The sequence below is a fragment of the Triturus cristatus genome, chromosome 7 (genome assembly GCF_964204655.1).
Source record: "Triturus cristatus chromosome 7, aTriCri1.1, whole genome shotgun sequence".
NCBI lineage: Eukaryota > Metazoa > Chordata > Amphibia > Caudata > Salamandridae > Triturus > Triturus cristatus.
The window spans coordinates 1,619,202,865-1,619,223,238 of NC_140590.1; positions in this window are offsets into that span (position 1 = coordinate 1,619,202,865).

Genomic DNA, 20,374 nt, shown 5'->3' on the forward strand with positions numbered 1-20,374 from the left:
GAAGTGCCTAATAAATAGGCTCTATACACTACTCTAACCCTTAGACTTGAATGGGAAGAGACTGAAGTCACCTAAATCACCCTTCAACACAATAAGACCGGAAAAATCGAGCAGTACATTTCACCCTTGACTTCAGTCTATTATACATTCATTAAATGGAGCTAACATCTGTGGAAGAATAATATGAAACAAAGCTAACTGATCTATGTCTAGTACCAAGTATGCAGAATTGAAATAATGAAGGAATACACTGAATAAAGCAACAGATAGAAATCAAAACAGCAACAGCAATCAAAATACCACCTAATATTTGGCGCAGCACGTGTATATCAGGTAACCAATTAAAGAGCCAGTCAAACCAGCCCTGGTCAATGTGTTTTCTAACTTCTTCTGTTAAGTCACGCAACTTGTCGATGTGAGCACGAATGGATTGTGTATGGTCAGACAAGTTAAAACAACAGAGACCTTCGAAGTCCGAGCAATCATGTCCATGTTTAAGCAAAAGATAATCAATGGCTGCTCTATTTTGCAAAATGGCCCTACGTTCACCCTGGGCGTCTAATAGCATGTCAGACAAAATTGTAGAAGTATGATTAATAGATTTCACCATCCAGCAGGCCATTTTCCCAATAGATTTGGCATTATAAACCGCCAAAGCAGGAACACCAATAATTGAAACAGCTAAGCTAAGGTATTCAGACTTGGAATATAAATGCAAAGATGGGTCACAATCCTCCTGTAACATTACAGTATCTCGAAGCACACGAGAGTTGGCATTCGGATGCGATGCGAACATCAACAAACTGAGTCTCGTAATGGCACAAGGGCCTCCGGAAATGTTTGCAGGGACAAATGGCCAGGAAGTATTACCACATGAGAAAAGCCATCCGGCAGGTAGTAACATCGTGCGATAGTGACTGGGGGTAACTACCAAACTATTACAAGTCATATTGTTCTGAACTGAAACACATGTGGTCGGTGTCCTTTGAAAGCACAAAGTCCGTTCGTGAGTTGTAAACGAAGTGGCGCCTTTTAGTTTTAGGCGCAGACATTCAGAGATCGCACTAGGATTACACGTAAGAAAGAAGCACAAATCACCTTGTGTGATATTATAAGTAAATATTTGGGACTGGATGGGGGGTTGCTCGTTCGGCAATTCAATACATAGGGGGCAATATACATGGGTAGCAAAATCACCCAGGAGAATATTGGGACGGGCCTTCGAGACATTAAAAATATGAGTTAAAGTTTCCAATGAGGCGGGGACAGCAACCAGGCAGGTCGCCAGAATATCATGTACAGATCTCATCGGTGTCAAACAGAAGTGAGGGGCGTCAGTCACCCTCTTAGCAAGTGCGGTCCAAAAGTTCGATGATGAATCCCATGCAGCGAAGGAACGCAACACTCGGGTTCCCAGTTCATCCCGGGTTGATAGGATCCCTCCTTTCTCGTCGTACCAGTCCTAAAACAGTCCGGCTCCGACACATCCTGCAGCAACAATCCAAAAAATGATCTGAAAGAGAACCAAATACAGGCATTAATCATTCTCGTAAATAACATTTATCAGCCGGGACCGCTTCCCAGCTATCTTTCCCTGGTCTCATAACCAAAATGGTATTATCCTGACCGGTGGCAATGACCTCTGCTTGTTCAGGGGGATTCTTAGGCGACTGCACCCAAACTCTGGCCCCAGGATTATCCGTGGAGCCAAAACCTTTCTGGCCACGTACAGTTAGCAACGTTGGAGCAGTGCCTTTCATTAATACACCACTGAAAACAGGCATTATGAGTAATTGAGCCACTCGGTCAGTGCGATGTATCAGTAAGTCAACCTCACTGCTATTCAGCAGGAGCACCTTAATCTCTCCCTGATAATCACTGTCGATAATTCCTCCAAGCACCTGAATGCCTTTTACAGCCAGCCCCGATCTAGGGGCGATCAATCCGAAATTTCCAGGTGGTATCTGAACACCAACACCTGTCTCTATGATGACTCGATCTCTACTTTTTATAACAATGTCATCCATAGCATGCAAGTCTAAACCTGCCGACCCTGGGGTCGCTCTACATGGAGCCAAAGCTCCGGGAGTAATTTCCCAATACATCACAGTTTCTCTGATTTCATTAGGCATAGCCTCAGCATTCGGGGGAAACAAACGCATGAGTGGAGATTCAGCATTTAAAAAAGGACGATTATTCAAAATCAATAGTGCTTGGGGCAAAAAGTCTCGCCAATTTTTATACTTGTCATACATGTACCAGGTAACTCTTGTTTCAAAACTTGGTAAACAGCGTAAAGCTCGGCAAATTGGCTGCTTTTACCTTCACCAGTTGTGCTCAACAATTTCTGTGTGATCGGATTATAGGACACCGCCTTCCAGTGCCGTGTCATCCCTATAAACCTCGCTGAACCATCAGTGAACCAAACATGATTTCTTTCCGCTGCGGACAAATCATCAAAAGGCTTACCCCACTTGACAGGAGACTCCTGTGCTAAAGGTACGGAACATTCACTCTCAGTCTCAGTCGATGGCACTCGCGCCACCTGCTCATGTAAAGAAGCAACTCCTTTCGGGCCCACACGTGCCCTGTCTTGTATGTACCATTTCCATTTAATCACACTCGCCTCTTGAGCGTGTCCAATTCGGTGAGTTTTCGGCGAACTCAGAACCCACTGCATGATAGGAATTTCCGGACGCAGAACTATATCATGTTCCAAAGTCAATTGCTCGGTATCCACCAGAGCCCAATAACAAGCAAGTAACTGTTTCTCAAAGGGTGTGTAACGTTCACCAGCATCAGGTAACTTTTTGGTCCAAAAACCTAACGGTACTTTACTCCTGCCTTGTTTCTGCCACAAACTCCAATTTGCATAAAGGCCCTGTACAGACACATTCAAATCCACGTCACCATCACGTACAGGCCATAAATCCAGAGCATGTTGAATTGCCTCTTTTGCCAGACTAAACGCATCTTGCTGTGGTTTATCCCATTCAAATGCATTCTTTTTACGCGTGACCCGGTACAAGGGGGCCAATATTTGACTCAAATGAGGAATATGCTGGCGCCAAAAGCCAAACAGACCAATGAAGCTCTGGGCTTCTTTCCTATTTCTAGGAACTGCAAAATCAAGAATCTTCTGTTTAACCTGAGGGATCACTTCACGGTGCCCTTCATGCCAATTAATACCCAAAAATTTTACAGCCTGGGACGGACCTTGCAATTTATCTGGGTTGATTTCCCAACCTTTCTCACGCAGGCACTCAATGACTCTGTCTAATTGGGTCTGAACTTCCTCTTGTGTTTCGCCTTGGATCAAAACATCATCAATATAATGACATATCTGAATTTGGGGATGAACCGGTACCTCAGCCAAATGCTCTGCCACCAGCCGGTGACATATCGTAGGACTATGCACATAGCCCTGGGGAAGACTTCTAAACGTCATCTGACGCCCGTTCCACGTAAAACTGAATTGTTCCTGACACTCTGGGGCAATCGGAATTGAAAAGAAAGCATTAGCAATATCAATGGACGCGTACCATGTACCTGGATGCTTTTGGATTCTCTCAATAAGTGTAATAACATCCGGTACTGCAACAGTCAAAGAGGGTGTGTGCTTGTTCAATTCTCGATAATCAACGGTCATGCGCCAAGAGTTATCACTCTTACGCACCGGCCAAACAGGATTATTCCAAGCAGAAGTAACTGGGGTTATGACTCCTGCATCCACTAACTCCTGAATAGTGGTACTAATCTCCTCATGACCACCTGGAATACGATACTGCTTCTGACAAACCACTTTTGTCGCATGGGGAACTTGTATGGGGGGGCATTCTTAAACGACCAACCCGTATAGGTCTGGACGATATATAATGCGTTGTTCCAAATTGGTAACATCCGTCATCTAGATGCAAAGTCATTCCTCTCAAAATATCAATCCCAATTATGAATTCTAGAAGTGGCACTACTAGTACAGAATACTCTTTTCTGGGAATTCTACCTATTCTCATTTCAAGCAAAGTTTGAACTGCAGGGGTTTCTTTTCCACCTAATCCGGTAATAGTAAAAGGCTGACCTGTAAACTTCTTTGATTTTCCATGAATAAGAGTGGCCTCCGCTCCTGTATCTACCAATGCTCGGGCCCTTTGGATATTACGATGTCTCCAATAAATATCAATATCTACATAGGGTCTATTATCTCTGTGAGCCCATCTGTGTACCGGAGCTTGACCTATTTCCTAGTCATTCTTACTGCATTCTGTGTACCAGGATAAATCAGGATAAAGACTCTCACGTTTCTTAGGTATCGGTACCTCCTGTTCATATCCATTCCCAGTACGGAACGGATTCGTATCTTCTGCATTGTACTGCGGGTTACGATCGACCAAACTGTGACGATCCTCTCTCCTCCTCACCTCAGGGGATTGATCCCTATCATCTCTACGTCTGCTGTAAACATAGTCAGTTCTCCCCCTTTCTCTTTCCCCCTCTCTCTCCCTGTCTCTCTCTCGACGGGGGGACACATCACGTGCAGAACGTCGATCATCACGACGAACAGAGCGTCCACGGCGGTCGTCATCACCGCTACCGTCAGAACCACCACGATCACACTCAGTGGTCCGAACACGCCGGGCACCCTCCTTTCGATCCAAGCCACGTTTGCGAAACAACTCCCACAAACGAGCGGTAGTCTCACCATCAATGTCCTCCCTCCGCACACCATCAGCCAGAAGACCAGAAAAAATATCACGTCTAGTAAGTTTATTTTCACCAGGAGTACGAGTGTCAGGCCGGGACTGACGTTCAGGTTTAAACCACTCACCCAACTCACCGAGTTGGCGCACCGATTCCAAAACCGTAGATAATACGTTACCAGTCTGATTAATCAATAAAGTCATCATGACCTGCTTATAGGCAACAGGGGAAGATCGAATGATACGGTTCCGCACAGAAGATGTCAATGAACCATCAAGCAACCTGTCAGCAGTACCCAGAAAAATTGCCGTTTTCATCACCTCCTCTTTGAGACGTTGAGCAGCATCACGCAAAGTATACCACGGCTTGTCATTCACAGGCCAGTCAGATTCAGTAGGATATTTTAGATTACAACCCTCAGTCGCCAATTGGAGTAAAGAAATCTGACCAACACCATTATAGTTACGAAAATGATCCTGCACAGTAGAATCCAAACTCAAGGAACAGAACTTTAAACAATCGCCAGTATCCAACATAATACCAGCAGCGCCCAGTTCATAAAGGCGCACCATCCATGTGAGCAAGGACTCACCAGCTCGCTGCCGAAATCGCTGCAAAATATCACTAATTTCCTGCTGAGTAAAGTCTTCTAAACAGTCCAAAGAAATACCCTGCGGAGCATTGGGAGACTGCTGCAACTTCCGACGGAAAACTGGATGCGCAGAAACCGCGGGACGAGCATCACAAGGAGCCTGATCAGTACTCGTAGAGGGACAATCAGTGTAAGAAGCATTGATCCCACTCGAAGAACGAGCGTAATCACGGGGTGCACCATCAAAGGTGCGAGAAGCAGACTTACAATCATGGCGGGAGCGAGAAGACTCGCGCTTGGCAGACTCCTCACCCGAGGAACAAGAATCAGTCGAGTTCCAGATATTACCATCCCATTCATCAGGATTCCAATCCAGCCCGGCTGTCGCCACGACCAGACGCACCTTTCGCGTCGAAACCCGACCGCGCCTGTTCTTGTATTTATAACGAGCAATTCGCACAGCCGCCCGTTCGGCAATAGTTTGGTAAGTCTCAAGTTTATCAGCAAGCAACTTATTTTGACACCGCAACAAAGTATGAGAATTCTGAATCTCAACAAAGTGCGCTTCCACATCTTTAAGAGATATCTGTAGCTTCAACAGTCTCTCATGCAGAATCCTGTATGCAGACAAAAGAATCCAACCTCTGCGCCCCAAAATGGGAATCTCCTCACCCTTCGATACGGGTGCCTTCTGCAAACAAGCAATCACATCAGCTGGCTCTGCCAGCTCCAAAGAAGAATTCCAATTCTCACTCAAACCAGTAGAATCAGCCCACTCACGGGCCAAGGCTTCATAAGGCGTTGAATCCCATCCGGGAATATCAACGGGCAACTTAAAAGTAGATTTAGACCTTCTAGAAAACATCGTGAAAAAGGAAAAAGAAGAAAAGAAGAGGAAGAAAAGAAGGAAGAAAAATAAAAACTATACACGCAAATATACAAAAATAAAATGCAAACAAAACCACGCACGCGCCGAAAGCAAACACAAGACAACCACAACGCACACAGGTTTCGTAAACGGTTCGTGACGCCAAATGTTCTGCTTGGGTTTTCGGATCAGATAGAACCCGCTCAGCAGAGCCTCTCTAACCCAAACCAGAACGTTACCCCCTCCCTAGGGCCTATTGACACCTAAATAACCACATATATGTACCACCTAAGGACAGGGAATTCCTACTATATATATATATACCAAGACCTACAAGTCACAGCCTCGCGGTCCCAAACGGACCCAGGACTTCCTGCCCAGACGGCAGCCACAGACTTCCTGCCCAGACGGCAGTCACAGCCTCGCGGTCCCAAATGGACCCAGGACTTCCTGCCCAGACGGCAGCCACAGCCTCGCGGTCCCAAATGGACCCAGGACTTCCTGCCCAGACGGCAGCCACAGCCTCGCGGTCCCAAACGGACCCAGGACTTCCTGCCCAGACGGCAGCCACAGCCTCGCGGTCCCAAACGGACCCAGGACTTCCTGCCCAGACGGCAGCCACAGCCTCGCGGTCCCAAACGGACCCAGGACTTCCTGCCCAGACGGCAGCCTTAGACAAGTCACAGCCTCGCGGTCCCAAACGGACCCAGGACTCCCTGCCCAGACGGCAGCCACAGACTCCCTGCCCAGACGGCAGTCACAGCCTCGCGGTCCCAAACGGACCCAGGACTTCCTGCCCAGACGGCAGCCTTAACACGAGTTCATCCTATAATTACCACGACATACAACAAGGGAATCAGTGTTACTATATATCAGATCACACAAAGACAGCTAGTTGAGCACAACTTGTTCCCCAGTTCGAAGGGCTCCTTTCTCCCTTATTCAGTTACCACCTACCTGATCAGGATTAACATCTGTCCATGTCAAGTCACAGCTGACTAGAAGAATAGGTTACCCTCTTACACAAGAACACGTAGCACATATTGCTTTACTACTTTATTTAGTTATTACATACACACTCACGGAACATAATACATATCACATAACCTGCAAAGAAAAGTGAAAGATTGAGTTGTACACTCTAATAGTAAGGGGTTGACATCACCTTGGTCGTATGTAGCCTGCACTCAATGGTCATCTAGGTTCCCTTCTCGTCTGCGCCTCGGCTTCGCCTGGAAGTCACACCTCCGCAATCACGGGTTTACTCCCGTCTCCCTCTCCGAGTCACTGGGACCTCTTCCTCATCGGCTACTCTCTTCTCTTTGGAATATCTATTTCTCGGTTTTTCTCCACCTCCAAGTTTGTCATCTGTCTTCCCTGGAATAAGTAGCAGCTTAACTACTAACGGCCAGGTGCCGCCCATGGACTAGAAGCAAGTGCCAGTATCTGCCTCAAACTTTCACTAATATAGATGTGCATTTCCTCATGGAAAATTCCAGCCCGTAACCTGCCGCCCACCAAATTCTTGTACCTCCCCGTGCCAAGGACACGTTCCCAGCCGGCCGGCCTGATGTAGTGTCTTCGGCATGAAGAAAAATACAATCCTTCGATAAGGGCCGGCCTGAACCGGTTCTCTCCAAGCGAATAACACCTCCTAACTAAAACACTGCCTATGACCTAGAAACATCCCGAGCTGCCAGAGCAGGAGGAAAGATGGAGTCTCTCCCGTTTAAGGCCTACCAGGCCTGAATTCAGCACGGCTCCATGAAATACCCTCACTACAGAACAGATTACCCCTAATACTAACGAATCTATCCCCTAGGATGTATATGCAAACCCTGATCTATGGGGAAGAACACAGGATCATGTCGAAGTGCCTAATAAATAGGCTCTATACACTACTCTAACCCTTAGACTTGAATGGGAAGAGACTGAAGTCACCTAAATCACCCTTCAACACAATAAGACCGGAAAAATCGAGCAGTACAGACCGTCCAACTCGACCCGCAGCCTATCCGGGAACAGCATCGCATACTTGAACTCCATGTCTCTCAAGCGCCGTTTGATGGCCGAGAATCCCATCCGTTGCTTTTGAACCGCTTGTGTAAAGTCTGGGTAAAAGCTAACATTAGAGTTCTCAAATCGTAATGGCCCAGCCACCCTCGACGCCTGCAGGATAGCGTCTCTATCCCGAAAATTAAAAAGTCGGGCAATGATAGGCCGCGGGGGGGCACCCACCTTGGGCGCACCCCCCGGGATCCTGTGGGCCCGTTCCACAGCGAAGAACTTGCTCAGCCCTTTGGGTGCTAGATGAGTCACCACTAGATCCTCCACAAAAAGATCCACAGCAGACTCCTCCGACCGTTCGGGCACGCCGATAATGCGGACGTTGTTCCGTCTGGCCCTGCCTTTGGAGTCCTCAAGGCGACGCTCGGTCAGGTCACTGGCGAGCTGCAACCTCCGCACCGTCGTCTGTAAGGCGGCCACATCTACCGTTAGGCTCGACGCTGCTTGGGTCAATGAGTCGACCCGGTCATTGGTTTTCGACAGGTCCGCTCTGACCAAGGTGACCGAGTCCAATTTGTTAGCCAGAGTATCCAATTGCTGGTTCACAGTCACCTTCTTCTCCTCAATGGCCCCCATGACATCCAACAGGGTCAATTCGGATGATGCGCCCGAGGCCTCCTTGGACGGCTCAGGCGATTTACGCGATCCAATAGGGGATCCCTTTGGCTGTGCATAACGGTCCATATTGTTGGCCTGGGAATGGGCTCCCCTCCGGGTAGATTTGGGTTTCAGTTTGTCGCCGTCCACTCTCGTCGTCATCGTCAGCGATCAGCAAGGTCAGCACCCTCCAGCACCCGGTGGAAGGCCAGGAGATCCGGGCCGCCAACTGAAAGAGGCCCGTTTACAGTTCAAGACTAGGCCTTGCACTCCGTACTCTGCGCAGCTCTCCCAATGTCCCACGCATCAGTCTCGGTAGCTCAACTCGAAACCGAAAGTGAAAGCACGGGGTCCGGGGCAGGCCCAGCCTGGCATGCCGCTGTTGTTCAATTCGCAGCCGGGCACCTCACCAACCCGAGTTCGGCACCAAGGCCGGAGAAGGCCGCAAACTTCAGATCGCCAAAAAACACGTTCCCGGAGTCCAATTTCGATTTGGAAAACGAGTGGCACCTTAGCGCAAGATCATAAACAAAAGCCCATCGAAAAAATCAGGATTATGACAGGATAGACGTGGGAGGTTGCGGAGGCCCTCGGGAGCCACAAGCCTACGCGGCCATCTTGACCTCCCGGTTTTTACTGTATTTGCTGGCATACTGTTTCTGCGCACTTTTCTCACTGCTGATCAGTGGTAAAGTGCAAGTGCTCCTGTGGTAAATCGTGTTATAGATTGGTGTTTCCATGGTTGGATATTTGATTTACTTGTTGGTCCCTAGTAAAGTGCACTGAGTGTGCCAGGGTCTGTAAATCAAATGTTACTAGTGGGCCTGCAGCACTGATTGTGCCACCCACGTGAGTAGCCCTGAAAAGAAAACTCAGATCCGCCATTGCGGAGTCTGCGCGCAGTTTGTAACTGCCATGTCGACTTGGCCAGTGCACACACTTGCCAGTTCCCCACCTTCCCTTTTCTTACATGTCAGCCAAACCCTAAGGTAGGCCCAAGGTACCCCTGTGGGCCGGGTGCAGTGTATGTGAAAGGTAAGACATGCCCTGGTGTGTGTGGCATGTCCTGATAGTGAATTACGGCCAATTTTGTTTTTCCCTATTGAAAGACTACCTGTTCCCCATAGGACAGAATGGGGAGTTTGTTTATAACATCTTATAAACATAACTGCTGGCCCGGGTAATTAGGTAGGAAAATTAAGTTTAGTATGCCTGAACTCAGAATCTAAAGAGGCATCTTTTAGTGAAGGTGATTTTTGTATTCTGTGTTTGAAAATACCACTTTTAGAAAGTAGGTATTTTCTTGCTAAGTCATCCTGTGAGCCTCTGCTGGAATGTGGATTGCCTGTCTGAATTTTGGATGACAGAAGGCTGGGGAGCAGGAGTGGCTCCAGATAGTCTAGGTGGGTCAGGAAAGGGCTGAATAGACCTGGGCTGCAATTGGGGAAGCGGGAGGATATTTCCTTGCACTCAAAGGGCCTGGTCTGCCTCTGACCATGCCGTCTCCACCTCCTGCCAGGAAGTCACACCAGAGAAGGCAGAACTGATTCTGGCTGCGCACAGACACTCTCTGCTTAAGAGATCAAAGGATTTTTGGATATAAATATTGGGGCCCAGACCCCTGAACTTTAGAACTCTTTTGGACCAAGAAGACTACCAAGAAGAAGAGCTGGTGAAGCTGTGAGGAGGAACTACTACATTGCTGTGTGCTTTGCTGTGTTGGCCTGCAGTGGCTGCTTCTGTCTTGGGCAGTGAAAGGACTGGACTGAACTTTCTGCAATCTACTTTCGTGAGTTTCTCCAAGGGCTTGAGGTAGAGCTTGCCCGCTGTTCACGAAGTCTCAGGAACAACAACGACTTCAAACTCTTCTGCCCTCAGCACTGGGTACTGTGTGTTTTGAGCTGCAACAGAAGAAAAAGCAACCCGACGCCGTCTACGATGCCGCTGACGACTCCGTGTCCTGAAGGCACCGAAGAGGGCACCGCCGCAATGCCGCACTGCGACCTTGGTCTCACCGACGACGCCTGCTGATGCCGCCACCGGACGCTGCTCACACTGCGACCTGTGGGCACCGCACTCCACACCGCCTCGCTTCACGACAACGCCTTGGCCTTTCCGATGTCGCCGCTCCACGCCGAAATTAATGCCGCTGCTTGCACCGTGGTTCGAGGGCACCGCTTGTAAAGTTACACGACACACTGCCCTCATCCCACACCGCAGCCTTGGCCTACCAACGCCAGTGCCATTGACTCCAGTTCGTCAGCCGACAACAGCGCTTCAGCAACGACAATGCCGCTGCTTGCACCGCGACCTTCCAGCACCGCGACGAGCACTGCATTCACTTGGCACCGCGACCCTGGTCTAACCGACGATGCCATCTGATGCCTCCACCGAGCCGTGGCTCGCACCGCGACCTGAGGGCACCGCACGCTGCAACGCTGCACTTCACTCCGCAGCACCCGACGCCTGCCGATGCCAGCGCTCCTGACTTCAACTGTGAAGAGTTCGATCTGCAACGCGTGTGACTTCGAGGGACCCGACGACTTCTGCACCGACCTCCGGAACCGATGCCTGCGGACGCCGTGCTTCAGGAAGCTCAACGAGAGGTCGCCGATGCCCTGCATTTCTAAAAAGTACTGTTTGCGGGTCTTCCCGACACCATCGCTGGCCCGCGACGCCGCGGTCAGCCAGAACTGTTTGGAATTGTTTGCTCATGACGCCGTGATAGCCCCGGATGGAGCTATCGACATCAAGGAACTGTTTTTCAGGCATATTTTGATAACTGAAGATTTTTAAGTACTGTATTGTGGATCTTTATCGTTTTTGGTCTTATCTGAAATAGATAAAAATATTGGATATTTTTTTTAACTGATGTGCTGTTCTTTTGTAGTGCTTACGCTGTATTACTGTTGGTTATATGCAAATACTTTATACACTGCTTCTAAGATAAGCCTGACTGCCCATGCCAAGCTACCAAGGGGGTGAGCAGGGGGTATTTTAGGAGTGTAACTCCCTTATCCTGACTAGAGTGATGGTTTCTGCCTGGCTTTGGCACATGCCCTAGCCGAACAAAAATTCAATTTCTAACACCGCTGAAGAAGAGTACCTTAAATCATGGTTGTGGAGCATTGTGAGGTCCAGCATTGAGGATGAGTAGTGCACCGGAGGCCATGCGTCGGTTCTGAGGAGCTGCCAAGCGGCGATGCGGGGTTCTTTGTTGTCATCAAGGATCCTATCGACGAGGGCTTGCGATGCAAAGTCTGGTGCCGAGGATATATTTTGTAGTCAAAGCAATGCAAAGGGTCCAAAGAGCTGCATGGCTGCAATGCGAGAACCTGCATCGTCGCGGAGGCTACCATCAATGAGAGATTTGCAATGCGAGGACCTGCCTTGGGGAAACTTTGCACAGCTTCTGATCCACTGGGGAGCTGCAAGGTCAATGCGGAGTCCCTGCGCTGACAGAATCCTTGCAGCAGAGGGGCTGCATTGGTTCTGCTTGGGTTTGCACTGCGCAGCAGAGGAGAGGCGTCGGTTCCGCTGGATCCACTGATGGACAGGCAGAACACCTTCAGACCCACTTCCAAGGGTCTAACACTGGGGTGGCACACCTGGCTGGGTAGGACTCACAGATGACAGAGTCCAGGTGCTGGGTTCAAGGTTATTGGAGCCTTCTGTGCCTGAGGCTCTAGTCAGGAGGCCAGCAAACTAGCCCATGAAGTCGCTGGGAAGGGGAGTCCTGGGTTCAACAGATGCAGGTCCAAGCCTCCTCACGCAGGCAAGAGGGCAGCAGATCAGCACAGCAGGGCAGCAGTCTTTCAGAGCAGCAGTCCAGCAGAGGGGTAGTCCTTTCAACAGCACAGCAGTCCTTCTTCCTGGCAGAGTATCCACAGGCGCAGTAGTGTGCTGAAGAGTTGGCGTCTGAGCTCCAATATTTATACCTGGGCCTTCCTTTGAAATGGAAGGAGCTTCTAGAAGTTTCCCTTTGAAATTCACAGGATCCCAGTCTTCCCTGCCCTGGCTCCAGACTACCTGCATGTGGCATGCAGCCCTTTGTGTGGAGGGAGCAGAAGTCAGCTAGTCTGCCATCGCAGCCTGCATGAGCAGCTTCCCTGCTCGACATTGACCCTGCACACACCATGTGTGACAGGGTCATCACACTGCCTTAATATAAGTATGCCACCCCTTAAGGTAGGCCTCCTATAGCCCAGGAGGTAGAGTGCATTATATTAATGGTGTGGACATGTATGTGCAAGCATACATGTCCCTATAGTGACCTTTCCATTTAAGATCACTATAAGTGAACGGTGGTCCACAGGTTAACGTGAATTAGCTACCGGTAAAACCAGGATTTAGCCAGCTCCATTATGGTACCACCAAATGCGGTTGTGTTTGGTGTTGAGGGTGAGCAGGCATGTACCTAGGTGCCATCCTTAGAGGATGCCCCCAAGTTTCTGCATTCTCCCTTTGCTATGGTGGGCTTTCAAAGCCAGAAGGCTACCCTCAGGCTGGGAAGTGCTATCAATCCCAGAGGATGGAGGCAAAAGGCCTGGGCAAGAAAGAGGTCACACCTCTGCCCTCCCAAGATGGCTAGTGGATGACACATCAGTGCGGTGAGCCTCAAAGGCCACACTGCTTCTGATATGCAAGTGACTTGTCTCCCAGTGGAGGCAAAGACCCCACCTGCCCCCAGGCACTCGTGTTTGGGAGCAGGTGGGAAATTAGATAGTCTGGAGGCATACAACCCCCAAAGACTAGCCACACCTCACGCTAGCTGGTCTGTACAGCCGAGGATGTCTCATGCCAACTTGAAAAGCCCCCACAAATAGTGGGTTCTGGGTTGTTTGGTGACATACAGCCCCCCAGGATGTGGTCATCCTATTGGCTATTGACCCTCACACCACTAAACACCCCCTAAATCCAGGATTTAAGTGGCACCCCTGACACCAGAACTCCAGATCTGCCCTGAAGAAGAAGAACAAAGAAGATACCTGTTTCTGTACAAGGCAGGACTCCCCAAAAAGAATGTGCAAACCTCTGCACCTGTGGCAGCCCCTCTGTACCGGCTGGACTACAATTTCTCCCAGACCAGAGATCATTTTCAAAAGGAAGGTGAACCCCTCTGCAACTAAAAGACTTCACCAGGACTCCCTCGGACTAGATTGAATAGTCCCCTGCAGTCGGCAGGCACAAACCACACTTCCAAGATCCAAAGGAGGACTGTCCACTGGGCTCCTTCGAGGACCAGCCTAAAGGTCACTGGCTAGGTACCTTCTGGGAAGCATAGTTCTGCACCTCACTCAGCCCTCTGCAGCATTCCCAGGACTTCTGGAACAAGATTTGCTACATCGCTGCATTTGCCATGACCAAGGTTTGTTGGTGATTTGGCTGACTACTGATCATCATTGAACCTCAACTTCTGTGATGCAGTTGTTGAGTATTTGCATCCCTAACCTGCCTGTATTGACACTCCTATTAAAGTCAACCCCTGCAGCTTCCGTTCAGCTCCACAGATAGCCAGGATCACCTCTGCATCCGAGACGCCTGAGCTAGGTGATTCCTGGGCCCCCTTCAAGCTTTGACCGAAATGGTAAAGTTTTACAGCTCAAAGTACTGATTTTCTGAACACTTTAAAATCAATAACTCCAGTTATACACCTTGCATTAATTTCGTTTTGGTGTTTACTTTTACATAAAAAGAAGCTCTATTTTTAAAAATTGGTGTCGGATTTCTTTTGAGTCGTTTCAATTACTTCTTGTCCATGATACTAATACAAATAGTGGTGCCCACAAAAAATTTTCTCAAGAGGAAAAAGTCCCATGCAAATTTAAAATGTGTCCCAGTTCTTCTTTTTATTTTGTTTAAAGACAGAAATCCAAATGATACAGAAGAGACAGCCGACGCATTTCGTCCACTTAGGTGAACTTCTTCAGGGCTGTATTATAATAAATAGAAAGGCTGCATAAAGTCAATTGTACATATGCAGTGTATTTACAACATAAAACAACAAATAAGTTAAATACATAAACAAACACATAATTCCAGAAGAAAGCACAGAAAAGACAAAACATTCAATAGAACCAACAATGTGACCACAATACGTTATTTAAAACCCCACTGAGTTAACCAAATTAAAACAATTTCATATATTTGTCAAAAACACTTCTGCAAGGATTTATGCAGCCGTACTGCCAGATGAAACAAATCTGAAGAGGGTGGAATTGAGCGATGAACCTTGAGGCACTCCGCAGATGAGTTTGAAGGCTTCCGAGGAATAAGGTGCCAGCCTGACAGCTTGTGTTCTATCTGTTATCCGTTATTCATTATAAATACTTAATATAGCCAGAGTATAGTTATATGGCAATTACTTCTAATATTCAACTGCCAGTGGAAAATTCAGTATGTGATTACTAAGTGCCTTTTTCTTTAATGAAAATAAATGATTGCTAAAAAGTCAGCTCAGTGACATGCAGACCTCAGACACAGTGTATATGGTATATGATAATGTCCAGCTGTAAATGTCACTCTGTGTGCCAGTCTGCTGCTGCTATCACAATACTTCAGTGAATGCACAACGCATTTTCAGAATGTGGAGGCAGGTGTGCGGCAGCACAATTCAACGATCAGAGTCGGCTTCATATTGGAGCTGCGTCATGGCCCAGTCCTAAGGGAGAGCCCCAGGAAAGGGAGACATGTCAAAACAGAGTGGCCTCGCTTCTTTTTCCCAAAAGGCCTATTGCCTGGCAGACAGGTCCCAGACCCAGCTTTACCTCATGCTACAAGCCCTGCCCTCCTTCGCTCTACTTGCCCTTGTTGCTGTTGCCTTCTTCATGACCGTGACCCCGACCCCAACCCTGGTACCTCCTCTCTTCTGGTACCAATTTTGGCCTTTTTGATAACTGTTACCTCCCGCTCCTCTTCTGCTTGTTTTTACTGCTTTTACTTTTTTTATGCCGCTCCGCTTGTTTTCGGCCTCTTGCCAAGCCCGGCCCACTGCCTCCCAGCACCGCTCCCTTCTCCCAGGGCTAGTTAATGGAGGATGCAGCGCAGCCTCACTTTGGATGCACCAAAGGGGCACCAAAGGCAAACCCATCTGCGCCTGTCCGTGTCTGAACCACACCCAGTGCCAGGGCCCCTGGTTCCCGGCCCCCCACAGATACAGGCCCGCCATCCTCTACACCCTTAACACTGGGCCCCCCAGCGAACACTGCTGCCACACTGCACCAAACTCTATAGTAGGGCAGTTTTCCTGCACCAGATGCACCTTCTTCTGCACCAGAAGGCTCATCGTCACACCGCAGAGCTCCACACTGACCTCTCGCCACCCCACACCAGAAGCTGGCCCTCGGCTCCACTGCTTACTCCTCAACACGCACTCAATATGCAAGCATTCCACTGAGTTGTGGGACCACATTGGCACCCTCGCACCCAACATCATCTTCCTCACTGAGACCTGGCTCAACTTGTTATCCGCCCTTGACATCACCACAGTTACTCCTGACGGATAGAAAATCACTCTCCAGGACTGGGTTAACTAGCCAGGAGGAGGAATAGCCATCATCCACAAAGAGGCCATCCAGTGCACCAACACCACCGACAGTACCACCACCCCATGGAACACCTCAACTTTGAGCTCCACACGGAGGGCAAGTCAACCATCAGAGGTACCCTCGCATTATGATCTCCTGGCCTGCGCTCCAGCTTCTGCAATACCATTGTAGACATCTTCCTCTGTGACCTCAACTTCCACCTTGATGACCCCAACAAAAACAACATTGCCCACCTCCTTGACAGTAAGAGCAGCTTCGGGCTCACCCAAATCATCTGCAACCCCACACACACACCGCAAGACACAAACTGGACCCCATCTTTACCTCCAGCAACTGCGTCAAGTACAGCCACGTCACAGAACTCACAGAGACCGACCACTCCATCGTGCACTTCAGCACCTCCAGCCCCCACAGTGCCACCCTAAAGATGGCCTGCACCTCCCACTGCCGCTGAAGCAAAATGTCAGAGACTCTTTGGACGGACACCCTCAACAATTCCAACCCAGCTACTGCCACCAACATGGCCAGGGAATTCAGAACTTCAACACCTGGATCACCAACTGCGCAAACAGCATCGCCGCCTTCAAGAACAACAGACATAGAAGATTCTCCAAACAGTCCAGCCGGTACACCCAAGAAGTCGTAACAGTGAAACACGACAGCAAACAAATGGAGAAGAGATGGCGTGCCAGCAAGGACACCTCCAAAAGGATGGCCTTCAAGATCCTCCTCAAACTCTACCACTGTCTGCTAAGAGCAACGAAGAAGAATGCCATAGCCACACGCACCGAAACCAGCAGCAACAGCAGCAAAGAACTATTCAGGATCATCAAAGAATTCAACAACCTTGCAGCCAGCGAAAAAAACATCACCCCCTCACAAGAGCTCTGTGACAACCTTGTCAACTTCTTCCAAGACAAGATCGTTACCATATACAGAAACTTCAAGCCCCAACCCACACCCACGGACTTCCTCAACCAACATGCCCACACCGCAACCAGCATGAACCATGCACTGACCGCCTCGAACCAGCTCTCCAACCAAGACACCACCTCCATCATGAAATCCATCCACTCAGGAGCACCCACACACCTATGCCCACACTGCATGTTCAACATTGGAAGTCAGAGAATTTCACAACATGGTCAACACCTCAATCACCACCGCTACCTGGAAAAATGCCGAAGTCCAACCACTACTTAAAAACCCCTCTGACCGACACCTGTGAAATAAAAAACTACCAGCCCATCTCATTGCTCCCGGTCCTGGCCAAGGTTCTTCACGAAACACCTTGAGCAGAACTGCTACTCGATGTCTCAGAGACCGTTTTCCACAGCAATCACAGCACCAAGACCACCCTTATTGCAGCCTCTGACGACATCCAAACCCTCCTCGACCGAAGAGAAATGGCAGCTCTGATCCTCCTCGACCTCTCTGCAGCCTTCGACAACGCATCTCACCATACACTGATAGAAAGACTCCACCACATCAGCATCCAAGGGGACGTGCTCAGGTGGACCAACATCGTCAGAGCACACGGTCTCTACATCATTCTACGCAGACGACACCCAAATCATCCACTCCCTCACCAATCAAATGACCACCACCAGGCCAGCTTCCACAGATGCATGACAAACATCGCCGACTGGATGAAGAACAATTGGAGCTGATCACAGACAAGACAGAAGTACTGATCTTCGGCAACAACAGCAACCCCTGGAACAATTCCTATTGTCCCCCAGACCTAGGACCCACCCCTACTGACCACTCTAGAAACTTCAGAATCATCCTTGATGGAAAACTCACCATGAAATCACAGATCAGCGTTGCCTCCTTCGCCTGCTTCCTCACGCAGCGCATGCTATGTTGAATCTTCAAATGGCTACCCCTGTAAGCGAGACACACCATGACAAAGACCCTCATCACTAGTCGACTGGACTATGGCAACCCTTTATACGTAGGGATCACGGCACACCGCCTACAAAGACTTCAAACCATACAGAGCGCTGCATCCAGACTCGTCCTTGACCTCCCAGAGGAACCCATATCACACCGCACCTTAGACAACTCCACTGGCTCCAAATACAGAAGAGATGACGATTCAAGCTGCTGACCCACGCACATAAAGCTCTATACAACCAAGGACCGCCTACATAAACCACCACCTCAACTCTCCACCAACTTTTGAGAGGATTACGCTCCACTTCCCTATCACTCACCCACATGCCCCGCTGCCACCGAAACCGAAGCGGAGGACGGTCCTTCTCCTACATTGCAGCAAAGACCTGGAACAGCCTCCCCTGCAGCTCCGGAGCATCCTCCCTTCCAGAGTTTCATAAGGCCCTCAAGACCTGGCTGTTCAAATAAAACCATCAGGACCTGCAAGTGCCTGATACCCTACTGGGTGATAAGCAGCACTATATAAATCCTTGGTTGATTGAAATTCACACCATTTTTAGGTCTCGCCTGAGCCAGCGCATGCGCTGATCTGGCGAGACTTTTAGTAAGTGCGCTTTTGAAAATACTGCCATGGCCTAGAGCTTGTGGTTACGTGCGCGGGCGCATGCAATCAGGCGCCATCTGGCTTTCCTCAGGTGCCATCTGGCTTTCCACCCTTACACTAGCAGCGGCTTTCATCGCTCGCGATTACTGTCACTTTCACGGCCGCGCGGCCAATGCTTGTTTAAAATTCCTTTTAGAGAGCGCGTGCGCACCACTCCCGGGCTTGGTGACTGCTTTTGCAATTCGATAGCTCACTGCCAGTTTGTAGTCCTCCTGCTTCTGCAAACAATTGTTTGCTTTCCACTTCCCCTCCCGCATGGCTCCTCTTTCCTTCCATTTCGTTTTTCAGCCATTCTATAGTTGTCTCTTTTTATACACTCTTTCTGATTCCCCTTTTTCTCCCCTACTCCTGTTCTAACCTCCCTCCCACCACACCTTTCTCATCCTTTATCTACTTCCCGCTCTTTCCCTCTGATTTCTCTCCAGCTGTTTGTTCTCGCTCCTCGGCACTCACTCTCCTCCTCTACCAACCTTTCCCTCTTCTGGGCACGCTCCCTCCCTTCTACCTCTAAATATTCCTCTACCTTCTTTCTCAACTTCCCACTTACTCCTCACCCCCGCGTCCGCTCCGTTCTCTCTCCCCGTCCCTCTTTTGACTTTCTCCTCTGATCTTACTGCCCTCCAATTCTTCCTCTACTCCTGCCCCTCCCAGGGACATAACATAGACCCCTGCAGCCCCGGTGGCGCAGGAGGCTCAACACCCATTAATGCCTATAAATATCCATGAGATATGGGAGGCACAGGCCCCCCACCATACATATGCGTTACAGCACTGCCTCCTCCTCTTTTCAACATCTCGCACTAATATGTCCTTGCACCCCACTATGCTTCCTGTTTAGTCCCCAACTCACTTTCTCCTTTAATTCTCTTTTCCACTCTCTCGTTTCCCCCAGCCACCATCCTACCCTCTCGTTGTTCTGTTCTAGCTCAGCTCCTTCCCTCTCTCCCTCTACTAGCCATTCATTCTCTCTATCTTGTTGTTCTGCTCTCTAGTCCTCACTTTAGTCTCATCCTCAGCATTATCTCCCATTCTGCTCTTCTTTCGAGTTCTCATTGCTGTCTTCCTCCTTTTCCCTAACTCTCTATGTTGTAGCTATTATCAGCTCTATGATTGATCCATTGGCAATCTAATTTGCGTTAGTGTGTTATCCACATGACCGTTGTCTCACTATAGTTCTTTAAGCGCTCTCATACCTTACGATGTTTGTCACTGTATAAAGCTGTTAAATAATTTATATTTAATTATCCGATATACAATTTTACCCTGTTCTGCTTCATGTCTGAGCTACAGGCTCACATATTACTTGCTGGGAGCCTCCACTGCGGCTGAGAGATGGTCCAGATATTCGTCCTTTTTTTTACTGAAAGTATATAAAAGCAACATTCTTTGGAGGTAGCCTTTTGATTGCTATGTGTTCACTTCAGACCAAGAATGCACTGAAT